The following is an 11,975-nucleotide window of genomic DNA, read 5'->3' as shown; positions in this document are numbered from 1 at the left end:
CGGGGTCATGGCTTAAATCCCCAGGCTGGCCTCCATACTGGGCATGAAGCTTACTTCAAAAAAAGAAAAGGAGGGGCGCCTGGGTGTCTCAATCAATCATTAGGTGTCTGCCTTCAGCTGCCTTCAACTCCTCCTCTCCCTCTGCTCCTCCCCTCACTTGTGCTCTCTCTCTCTGCCAGATAAATGAATAAGGTCTTTTTTTAAAATTACATTATTTTTTCCTTTTTTTTAAATGATATTTATAAACTATATTACTTTTTATAAAAGAGTACTGGGGCACCTGGCTGGCTATTGTTAAAGCTGGCAACTCTTTCTTTTTAATTTTAATTTATTTATTCATGAGAGACACAGAGAGAGAGGCAAAGACACAGGCAGAAGGAGAAGCAATCTCCATGCAGGAAGCCTGAAGTGGAACTCGACCCCAGGACTTGATCCCGGGACTCCAGGATCACACCCTGGGCCAAAGGCAGGCGCTAAACCCCTGAGCCACCCAGGGATCCCCGAAGTAGGCAACTCTTGATCTCAGTATTAGTCACAGCCCAAGTTGGACGTGGAGCCTACTTAAAAAAATAAGTAAAAATAAAAGGGTACTTGAAGTGTTCCATTCACAGTTGTGCAGGCATCAGCATTATCTAATTCTAGATCATTTTTGTCACCCCAAAAGAAACCCTACACCCATTATCAAACATTTCCCATTTTCCCCTGCTACCAGCAACCACTAAATTACTTTCTAACTTTATGGATTTGCCCATTATGGACATTTCACATAAATGGAACCATAGAATATGTGATCTTTTGTGTCTGACTTCTTTCATTTAGCATGGTGTTTTCAAGGTTCATGCATGTTGTACTGTGTGTCAGTGCTTCATTCCTTGTTACAGCCAAATAATATTCCATTCTATGGATAGACCACAATTCACTTATCCATTCATTTGTTTATAGGTAGTCACTATTTCTTAAAAAAAAAAAAAAGTTTTACTTATGAGAGAGAGAGAGAGTGGGGAGGAGGGGCAGAGGGAGAGGGAGAGGGAGAAAGAATCTCAAGCAGACTCCATGCTGAATGCAGAGCCCAACTTGGGGCAACACAGGGCTCAATCCCAGGACCCTGAGATCATGACCTGAGCCAAAATCAAGAATCAGACTCCTAACTAAGTCACCCAGGTGCTCTGATATTCACCATTTCTGTCTTTCCTTTGGAAAAATTCCTACTCAAATTCTTTGCCCTTTTTATTAAAAAAAAAAAAAAAAAGGATTTTATTGTTTATTCATGAGAGACACAGAGAGAGGCAGAGACATAGGCAGGCAGAGGGAGAAGCAGGCTCCCTTCAGAGAGACCGATGTGGGACTCAATCCCCAGATCTGGGATCATGACCTGACCTGAAGGCAGATGCCTAACTGCTGAGCCACCCAGGCTTCCCAAATCCTTTGCCCTTTTAAAATTTGGGTTATTTTCTTTTTATTGTTGAGTTGTAAGGGTTTGTTATTTATTCTGAACACAAGTACTTAAGATACGTGATTTGTAAGCCTTTTCTTGTGTTCTATGGGTTGTCTTTTCACTTTCTTCCTAGTATCCTTTGAAAGAAACATTTTTTAAATTTTGATAAAAAATAAAATTTTGATGAAGTATTTTATTTTTTTAAACTGTTTTTTTTTTTTTTTTTTTTTTTTTTTTTTTTAGATTTTATTAATTCATGAGAGACACAGAGAAAGAGAGAGAGAGAGGCAGAGACACAGGCAGAGGGAGAAGCAGGCTCCGTTTAGGGAGCACAACAGGGGACTCAATCCTGGGTCTCCAGGATCACACCCTGGGCTGAAGGTGGCGCTAAACCCTGAGCCACCTAGCCTGCCCAAGTATTTTTTTATTTTTTTAATTTTTTTAATTTTTTATTTTTAAACTTGTGGGAACTGATAAGTTCACTGTGATGACTGTCCCGCTCAGGAATGCTGTGTGACATCTCATTGGACTCTTGTACTAGGCCTCCAGTAAATCTTTTATTGTTTTGCATCTGGGCTTTTGTTTCTTACTTTGTAAGTATATTCATAGGTACTTTTAAGTTTCTAAGTGCCATTTTGAAAAGACATTTAAATTGTATTTAAACAAATTGTTGGGACGCCTGGGTGGCTCAGCTGTTGGGTGCCTGCCTTGGGCTTGGGGCATGATCCTGGGATTTGGGATCTACTCCCGCATCAGGCTCCTTGTGGGGAGTCGGTTTCTCCCTCTGCCTATGTCTCCTCCTCTCTCCCTCTGGGTCTGTGTCTCTCATCATGAAGAAATAAATAAATCTTCAATAAATAAATAAATAAACGAATTGTTGTTATGAAAGAAAGTTACTGGGATGCCTGGGTGGCTCAGTGGTTGAATGTCTGCCTTTGGCTCATGCTGTGATCCTGGAGTCCAGGGATTGAGTCCCGCATCAGGCTCCCTGCATAGAGCCTGCTTCTCTCTCTATGTCTCTGTGTGTCTTTCATGAATAAATAATAAAATCTTGGGATCCCTGGGTGGCGCAGCGGTTTGGCGCCTGCCTTTGGCCCAGGGCACGATCCTGGAGACCTGGGATCGAGTCCCACATCGGGCTCCCGGTACATGGAGCCTGCTTCTCCCTCTGCCTGTGTCTCTGCCTCTCTCTCTCTCTGTAACTATCATAAATAAATAAAAATTAAAAAAAAATTTAAAAAAAATAATAATAAAATCTTCTTAAAAAAAATTTTTTTTTAAAGATTTATTTATTTGATAGAGACAGAGAGAGGCAGAGACACAGGAGGAGGGAGAAACAGGCTCCATGCCGGGAGCCCGATGTGGGACTCAATCTCGGGACTCCAGGATCGCGCCCTGGGCCAAAGGCCGGCGCCAAACCGCTGAGCCACCCAGGGATCCCCTTAAAAATTTTTAAAAGTTACTGAGTTTTATATAACCAGCCACCTTTCTAACTCTAAATAGTCCTAATAATTTTGTAGCCAAATCTCTTGGATTTATAAAATGGTGTGGAGAAGAGCACATGCTATCTGTGTTCAAACCACAAAATCACTGTTGACTTACTTGGGTGAACTCGGGTCAAATTCTGGCCTCAGTTTCCTTATCTTTTTTTGTTTGTTTTAGATTTTACTATTAAGTAAACCCCTACACTTAATGTGGGGCTCAAACATCCCTGAGATCAGGAGTCACATGTTCCCCTCCCCCCACCACTGAGCTGGCCAGGTGCCCCCTCACTTTCCTTATCTTTAAGAGAGAGTTGTGTGGGTGATACAATCAACATAAAAGGTTCTTCAATAGTCAGCCTGGGTGGCTCAGCAGTTTAGCACTGCCTTGGGCCTGGGGCATGATCCTGGGGACCCGGGATCAGTCCCTTGGGCTCCCTGTGGGGAGCCTGGTTCTCCCTCTGCCTGTGTCTCTGTCTCTCTCTCTCTCTGTGTGTCTTTCATGAATAAATTAAAAACATCTTTTAAAAAAAAAAAGGTGGGGATCCCTGGATAGCTCAGCGGTTTAGCACCTGCCTTTGGCCCAGGGCGCGATCCTGGAGTCCCGGGATCGGGTCCCACGTCGGGCTCCCGGCATGGAGCCTGCTTCTCCCTCTTCCTGTGTCTCTGCCTCTTTCTCTCTCTCTCTATGTCTATAATGAATAAATAAATAAATCTTTAAAAAATAAATTTTAAATTTTTTTTTTTTTTTTAATGATAGTCACAGAGAGAGAGAGAGGCAGAGACACAGGCAGAGGAAGAAGCAGGCTCCATGCACTGGAAGCCCGATGTGGGATTCGATCCCAGGTCTCCAGGATCACGCCCTGGGCCAAAGGCAGGCGCCAAACCGCTGCGCCACCCAGGGATCCCAAAAAATAAATTAAAAAAAAAAGGTTCTTCGAATACTAAAGGTATGACAAGTATTTCTAATATTTTGTAGATACAAAATAGAATTTATAGGGTGCCTGGATGGTTCAGTCAATTAAACCTCTGTGTCTTGATTTCGGCTCAAGTCATGGTCTCCAGTCATGGGATCAAGCCCCGCATTGGGTTCTTCATTCATGGGGGCATCTGCTTGGGATTCTCCTTCTCCCTCTGTCCTTCCCTTCCACTCATGCTAGCCCTCTCTAAATGGATAAATAAAATCTTTAAAGAAAAAAAAAAAGTGTCACTTTGTTATATTGCAGACTGAAAAAAATCTCTAAAGTGGGAGAGGTTAGTCCAAGGTCATTTTTCATTCCTGTTTATCACATAGTAAAAAATTGGGATATGGGGCAGCCCCGGTGGTGCAGCGGTTTAGCACCGCCTGCAGCCCAGGGCATGATCCTGGAGACCCGGGATCAAGTCCCACATCGGGCTCTCTGTATGATGCCTGCTTCTCCCTCTGCCTGTGTCTCTGCCTCTCTCTCTGTCTCTATGAATAAATAAATAAAATCTTTAAAAAAAATTGGGATATGGATCTCAGTGACTGCACCTCCTAGGCCATCTACTACCAACTCTCAAGTGGCAACAGCTGGGGGAAGATATAAAACTCAGAACCTGTCAGCATCCTCTCCTATGGAGAGGATGTGTCCTATGTGTCCTATGTCAGCACACTCTCCTATGTGTCTCTCATGAATAAATAGATCCTAAAAAAAAAAGGATATTGGGTCAAGGTTAGAGGAGTAACAGGATGCTTACATAGTCTCAGAGCAGTGTTTTGGTGGCATTGGTATATAAAATTCATGTTCCTGTCTAGGTGTACTGCTGTGTGTCCCACACCTGCCTCCAAGATACCTTCTCCAAATCTGTGTAGATTAGCCCAAACTTGGAAAGTGCCAGAACTGAGTCTTGCTGCTTGGGCCCTATACACCCCTACAGTAGTGGGACTTGTGACAGGACAGAGAAAAGACACAGCAAGCCTCCCAAGGTCTCCCTTTGGGGTGTCACCTTCTGCCTCAAGCACTTATTGAATAATTTTTCCAAAGGGATTTCCTATGAAGAATTCTTATATTACTTCTAAAAGGAGCTTTGTAATTTTTGTCACCTTATGAGGGAAATCCATCAAGAAAGAGAAGAATAGAACAGCTGTTCTAAAAGTAGTGGCATGGGGGTACCTGGGTGGTGCAGTTGGTGAAACATCTGCCTTCAACTCTGGTCATGATCCTGGGGTCCTGGGATCAAGCCCCACATCGACCCCCTGCTCAGTGGGGAGGCTTCTGCCCCTCCCCACACTCATATGCATATGTGTGAGCCGAGCTCTCAAATAATTTTTTTAGAAAGGTGGCATGTACAGCCCCTGTTCTGTCCTGTGGGAGGCCTGCCTCTGCTCTGTGCTGTGTCCTCGTAGCCTGGAACTTTCCTGGTGTAGCCTAGCCTACTGCCCAGTCCCAGTCTGCCCCTGTTGCTTTAGGTAGCCTCAGTGAGCTTTGCCTCTGTGCACCACTGGACAAGAAGTGATCACAGACCTTGGTGGGACTGTGGGGCAGGCAGAGTGGGTGAGCCACTTGCAACTGAGAAGTCCACACTCATCACGCAAAACCAGGAGACAGAATCCAGCTCTGGAGGTCCCATTAGCAAGATGGGAGGTTACTAAAGTGTGCTGATTGTTGTTTAGAGCCTTAGGACAAGCATAATCCCAAAAGAGGTCAATATGCTGTTCTGGGTTTCTCTGCTGAAAAGACTTAGGGGGAAAGTGCAGTTATGTAATCCTGCTAGAGAAAGCTCTTTATTTCTGTAGTCTAAAACGACTTGAGGCCAGGTCGAGGAAGAGTAATCCTTTTCTTGTCAAAATTTAGGCCATACTGCATTCTTTGCCATGCTAGATTTTTGTGATACAGCTAATGCACTGATTGGCCACGGCTCTTGACCGTTGAGCATGGATTTCTGGGAGAGCGGAAGAGGTAGGGAGCCCCTACCATCTTGGCTGCTCAAAAACACTTCTCAGTGCAACACTCCCCCGCCAAATCATGACTTCTCATAGGGTTATAATGAGTAGGCTCAGAGGCGATATGTAAAATATAACAGTTCTTAAATGCAGTTTCTCATCAGAGCTGTGAGGAGAAGAGCAAGGGGGTGGACAAAATTCAGGTATGTGTTCCTGCCAGGCAACAAATTCTCGCAGGACTAAATGTCCTAGAGAAATAACACCTGTCAGGAAAAAAAGCTATGGCTTTAACACCACAGCATCAAAATCACCATTTGGCAACTATTACAGTAATGATTGATTCAGACAAGAATCATCAATGGATGCTAAAGATAGTGGGTCAGTGGACACCTGGGTGGCTCAGTGGTTGAGTGTCTGCCTTCAGCTCAGGTCATGATCCTGGGGTCCTGGGATCGAGTCCCGCATTGGGCTCCCCAGAGGGAGCCTGCTTCTCCCTCTGTCCATGTCTCTGCCTCTCTTTCTATGTGTCTCTCATGAATAAATAGATCCTAAAAAAAAAAAAAAAAAAAAGGATATTGGGTCAAGGTTAGAGGAGTAACAGGATGCTTACATAGTCTCAGAGCAGCTCCTCACAAGATATTTAGTTGCAAAAGGGAGAATGGTACAGTAAAGAAACCTCACAGATGCCACCTTAATGATGGAAGTTAACGTTACCAGTAATAGATGTCATGCGCCAAGTGATATATTACTCTTAAGTGAACATGGTGCCAAAAATATTATAACCCAAGTCTTTTTTTTTTTTTTTTTTTCTGGAAAAACCCCACATCTTTAATTTTTCTCCTTGCCTGGCGCGGCCCAGACCCGAGACACCTGAGCTTCGCGATACAAACCAAGTCTAATCATAAGGAAATAGTAGACAAACCCAAGTTGAGGAATGTTATACAAAATAGCTGATCTAAAAAAAAACAAAAACAAAAACAAAATAGCTGATCTTTAGGGTGCCACTGGGTGGCACAGTCGTTTAAACTGCTGACTCTTGGTTTCAGCTCAGGTCATGATCTCTCAGGGTCGTGAGATTGAGCCCCACTCTGGACTCCAAGTTCAGTGGTGAGTCTGCTTTGGATTCTCTTTTTCCCTCTCTTTCTGCCCCTACCCCCTCCAAAATAAATCAATCTTTTTTTTTTAAGCAACTAATGTCTACTCTTTAAAGATATGTAACATTTTAAAATGTCATAAAAAAGAAAAAATTAAAAAAATAAAAATATCATGAAAGACAAAACTAGAGAAACTGTTCATCCCCAAGGAGACTGAAGAGATGCCAACTGAATGTCACACATCTGAGATTTCTTTTGCTACAAAAGACACTACAAGGGACATTTGGCAACATCTGAATGAGGTTTCTAGATTAGATAATATTATTGTAGCGTGTTAATTTACTGATTTTGATCATTGTACTGTGGTTATGTAAGAATATTCTTTTTGGAGATCCCTGGGTGGCTCAATGGTTTAGTGCCTGCCTTACGCCCAGGGCGTGATCCTGGAGTCCCGGAATCGAGTCCCACATCGGGCTCCCTGCATGGAGCCTGCTTCTCCCTTTGCCTTTGTCTCTGCCTCTCTCTCTCTCTCTCTCTCTCTGTCTGTGTGTGTGTGTCTCTCATGAATAAATAAATAAAATCTTTAAAAAAAATTTTTTTTCCAAAGAATAGTCTTGGTTTTAAGAAACACACTGAATAATTTAGAAGTAAAAGAACATCATGCAGGGTACCTGGGTGGTTCAGTCAGTGTAATATCTGCCTTCAGCTCAGGTCATGATCTCAGGGTCCTGGGATAGAGTACCAAGTCTGGGGAGGTGGGGGGTGGGGGGGGTCTCTGCTCAGCGGGGAGTCTGTTTCTCCCTCTCCTTCTGTGTGCTCACTCTCTCAAATAAGTAAATCTTTTATTTTTTTATTTTGTTTTTAAAGATTTCATTTATTCATGAGAGACACACAGAGAGAGAGAGAGGCAGAGACACAGGCAGAGGGAGAAGCAGATTCCATGCAGGGAGCCTGACATGGGACTCAATCTGGGTCTCCAGGATTAGGCTCTGGGCTGAAGGCAGCACTAAACCACTGAGCTACCAGGGTGGCCCATAAATAAATCTTTTAAAGAAGAACATCATGTCTGCAACTTTCAGCCTTCAGGGAAAAAAATATGTGCTTATATACAGAGAGAAAAGGACAAAGCAAATGTGAAAACAATGTTAACATTTGGGAAATCTGGGTAAAGGGGATACAGAGATTCTCTGTGGTATTTCTAAGTCTGAAATAATGTCAAAAGAAAAAATACTAAAAGTGAAAAAAAAGAAAGACTGTAACAGTGGGATGCCTAGGTAGCTCAGCAGTTGAGCATCTGCCTTTGGCTCAGGGCATGACCCGGGGTCTGGGATCAAGTCCCACATTGGGCTTCTTGTGGAGATTGCTTCTCCCTCTGCCTATGTCTCTGCCTCTCTCTCTCAATCTGTGTGTGTGTGTCTCATGAATAAATAAATAAAATCTTAAAAAAAGACTATACAACAGTAAAAAAAATAGGAACATATGAGGAATCCAATCAGCTTTATCAGAAGAACGCACAACTCTTGATCTCGGGGTCGTGAGCTCAAGCCCCACACTGGGTGTAGTGATTACTTAAAAACAAAATCTGTATTAAAAAAAAGAAAAACGGGATCCCTGGGTGGCTCAGTGGTTTAGCACCTGCCTTTGGCCCAGGGCGCAATCCTGGAGTCCTGGGATCGAGTCCCACGTTGGGCTCCCAGCATGGAGCCTGCTTCTCCCTCTGCCTGTGTCTGCCTCTCTCCCTCTCTCTATGTCTACCATGAGTAAATAAATAAATAAATCTCTAAAAAAATAAAAAGAAAAAAAGAAAAACATACAACAATTGTGCCCTTAAAAAGTACAAAGGAGGGATCCCTGGGTGGCGCAGCGGTTTGGCGCCTGCCTTTGGCCCAGGGCGCGATCCTGGAGACCCGGGATCGAATCCCACATCGGGCTCCCGGTGCATGGAGCCTGCTTCTCCCTCTGCCTGTGTCTCTGCCTCTCTCTCTCTCTCTGTGACTATCATAAATAAATTAAAAAATTAAAAAAAAAAAAAGTACAAAGGAGCGGCAACCACTAAAGTTCTGTGGGGGAGGGGGGGAATCCCTGGGTGGCTTAGCGGTTTAATGCCTGCCTTCCGTCCAGGGCATGATCCTGAAGACTCGGGATCGGATCCCATGTCAGGCTTCCTGCATGGAGCCTGCTTCTCCCTCTGCCTGTGTCTCTGCCTCTCTCTCTCTCTGTGTCTCTCATGAATAAATAAATAAATCTTTAAAAAATATATTTAAAAAAATAAAGTTCTGTGGGAATTGATTGCCAGAAAAACACACGGCCTGAACCATTGGGTCCTACGGTTGATTCAAATCAACACAGCAAGGCAGCCTCCCAACAATTCTTATTCCCGAATACAAAGATAATGGCAGAAAAGAACTGTTTTAGGAACTCAAGTCCTTGGTAGGGGCCGGGGCGGGGCAGATTTTTTAAATCAATGACCATCTTGGGGGATGATCTGAAGATGAGTGATAACAAGGCCGATTTGATGATTCTGCAGCCATGGTAACAAGTAGCCATCGGAACATATTTTAAACCTGCTGAATCAATCCAACAGCCTGTCTGAGTGAATGCCATGCAGCGTTAGCCTCTTGCTTCTCAGAGTCAGATGGTCTTCCTTAAGTACGCTAGCCTCAGAGTGCCAACCACAGGCTCACCAGAGTGGTCACTGTCTGTGGAGGATGTCCACCTGCTCATGCCTCTGAAAACCTGCCCATCCTGAACTCCAGCTTCCCCCCAAACTCTAGGTGGCTTTACAGTCTGTTCTGCTCAGAGGATTATGCCCGAGCAGCCTCTCTCTCTTACAACAGCAAGCAATACACTCAGTAAATATTTCTGCTTCCTTCTGCCCTAAAAAATACTATTCACCAATCTTGTATCCCCTTGAGTGAGGATGCTTCTCATAAGTAACAGTAAACCTACTGACAATGGCTCCAACAATAATAAATGTCTTCTCTCCTATAACTAGAAGTCCACGGATAGTGCATGCTCTGCTTTTCTACCCTGCCTGCCTGCTCAGGATGGTTTTCCTTGGGCTGGCCTCCTTTGCTGCCTTCAGAAGACTGCCAACACCCACTGGGGCACATGTTTCTGCATTTAGGTCCAATAGGAAGAAGAAATCTCTGCCCTTCCTAGAATCAAAATTCTTCTCTCACTTCAGTCTGATTGGACCAACCTGTGGGCTAATGACAATTACCAAGTGATGTCAGGTATTGATTAGCGTAGCTTAAGCCTTAGCTTTTGAGCCAATTGCTGTCCAGAAGGATGGTTGTATTGTGATTGGCCTTGATCTGGGGTGAAGTTAGCTTCCTCCAAGTCATCTGGACAATGTGGGGGGTGGGATACTACAACAAAATGAGGTTCTTTAGAAAGCCGGAGCAGTGTGGATTCTGTGAAAACAACCCACGGGTCTTGCAGAGCTACTGGGCTTCTCTTCCCAGGGCTCACCCTTTGCCAGCTCCCATTGAAGAACCCTAAATCCAGACCTTCAAGACCAGGCCTCTTTCCAGACCCTGTGGTCAACTTCATGTTGGATCACTACACCTATATGGCTCACAGATTTTCAACCTGCTCTTCTCTGGTATTTGTAATTTTGGACATGGTACCATCCCAGCCATTGGTTCATGCAACTTCCATGCATTTAATTCCTCCAGCCTGTAAACTGGTGGCCATTAATTCCTCCCTCTCCTCAATCATTTTACATCCCAGTCATGGACTCTGTTTTCCAAATAAAATCAGAAATCAATAAATCAATAATAAATCAATAATCAAATAATAAATCAATAAATTCCTTCTCTCCTCTGCTTTCTGCCTATCCCACCCCCTGTTTACAAAACCCTTTAATTTATATTTCTTCTGCCCCTCTCAGCCCCCTTGAATGGTTCTTTGTATTGTCAACAAATAGATAATTCTAAAAAACAAATCTGATTCTGTCACTGCTTAGATGAAAAGCTTTTAGTAGTTTCTCCATTTTTTTTTTTAATTAAGTAGGCTCCACGTCCAGGAAGGGGCCTGACATGGGGCTTGAACTCAGAACCCTGAGATCAAGACCTGAGCCGAGATTAAGTCTGACACTTAACGGTCTGAGTCACCCAGGCACCCCTAGTGACTTCTCATTCTGAAGGATAAAATCCAAGCTTCTTTGCCTGTGCTGGGGTCCTCTGTGACCTCAGTTTTGCCTCTCCCCCATCTCTCCTGGTCCTTCCCTTGGCACACACACTACTGTGCCAGCCACACAGAAACGCTTGCATTTACTTCCCCAGATGTTATGTGTGGTCTCATGGCTCCATGTCTTTGATCATATTGTTCCCAAAGCCTGAAATGCTCTCTCTTTGGACAAACATCCACTGATTTTTTTTTTTCAGTTTTATACCTTTATTTGACAATCAGCGATTAGTTCTCATCCACATTAACAGTCTGTAGACTTTTGAAAGTAGTGACAGGTACGTAGGTAACAGCGTGTAGAGCTTGTTTGGTGAATCTTCATCCTCGTTATATTTTATGGACAACTGCACACGGATACAGTATGAAACATTCCTTATTCCTTTGGCCCAGACAGCTTTGTTCAGCCTGGTGGTAATGTGCACATCTGGAGTTCCCATCTCCTTCATGGCAAGTTTCCGGATCTCTTTGAGTGCCCAAGGGGCATGCTCCTTGAAACCCACTCCATGGATACGTTTGTGAATGTTGATGTGTATTCTCTGGTCACTACCTCGCTGATGGCAGAACGGCCCTTCTTCTCGCCAGCCTTCTTTGCGGGAGCCATTCTGCTGGGCCCTAGTTGGAAAGGAAGCCATCCACTGATTTTTGAAGGCTCAGTTCAGAAATGATCTCTTTGACCATAGCAGGTAAAATGAAACTCCATCCTTCATACCCCTGCTGAACTCTCTTAAATCTTTAGTCTATGTTGGCAAATTGAACTCCAATTAAAAAATATAAATAAATAGGGATCCCTGGGTGGCGCAGCGGTTTGGTGCCTGCCTTTGGCTCAGGGCACGATCCTGGAGACCCGGGATCGAATCCCACATCGGGCT

General features: G+C 44.0%; 1 pseudogene; it reads right to left on the bottom strand.

The window, feature by feature from the left end:
• Positions 1–11,334: 11,334 nt before the first annotated feature.
• Positions 11,335–11,928, bottom strand: LOC119876446 (annotated as a pseudogene).
• Between the last annotated feature and the right edge of the window lie 47 nt (positions 11,929–11,975).

This window comes from Canis lupus, chromosome 7, assembly GCF_011100685.1.
Source record: "Canis lupus familiaris isolate Mischka breed German Shepherd chromosome 7, alternate assembly UU_Cfam_GSD_1.0, whole genome shotgun sequence".
NCBI classification, from domain to species: domain Eukaryota; kingdom Metazoa; phylum Chordata; class Mammalia; order Carnivora; family Canidae; genus Canis; species Canis lupus.
This window is presented reverse-complemented; position numbering and strand designations above follow the sequence as displayed.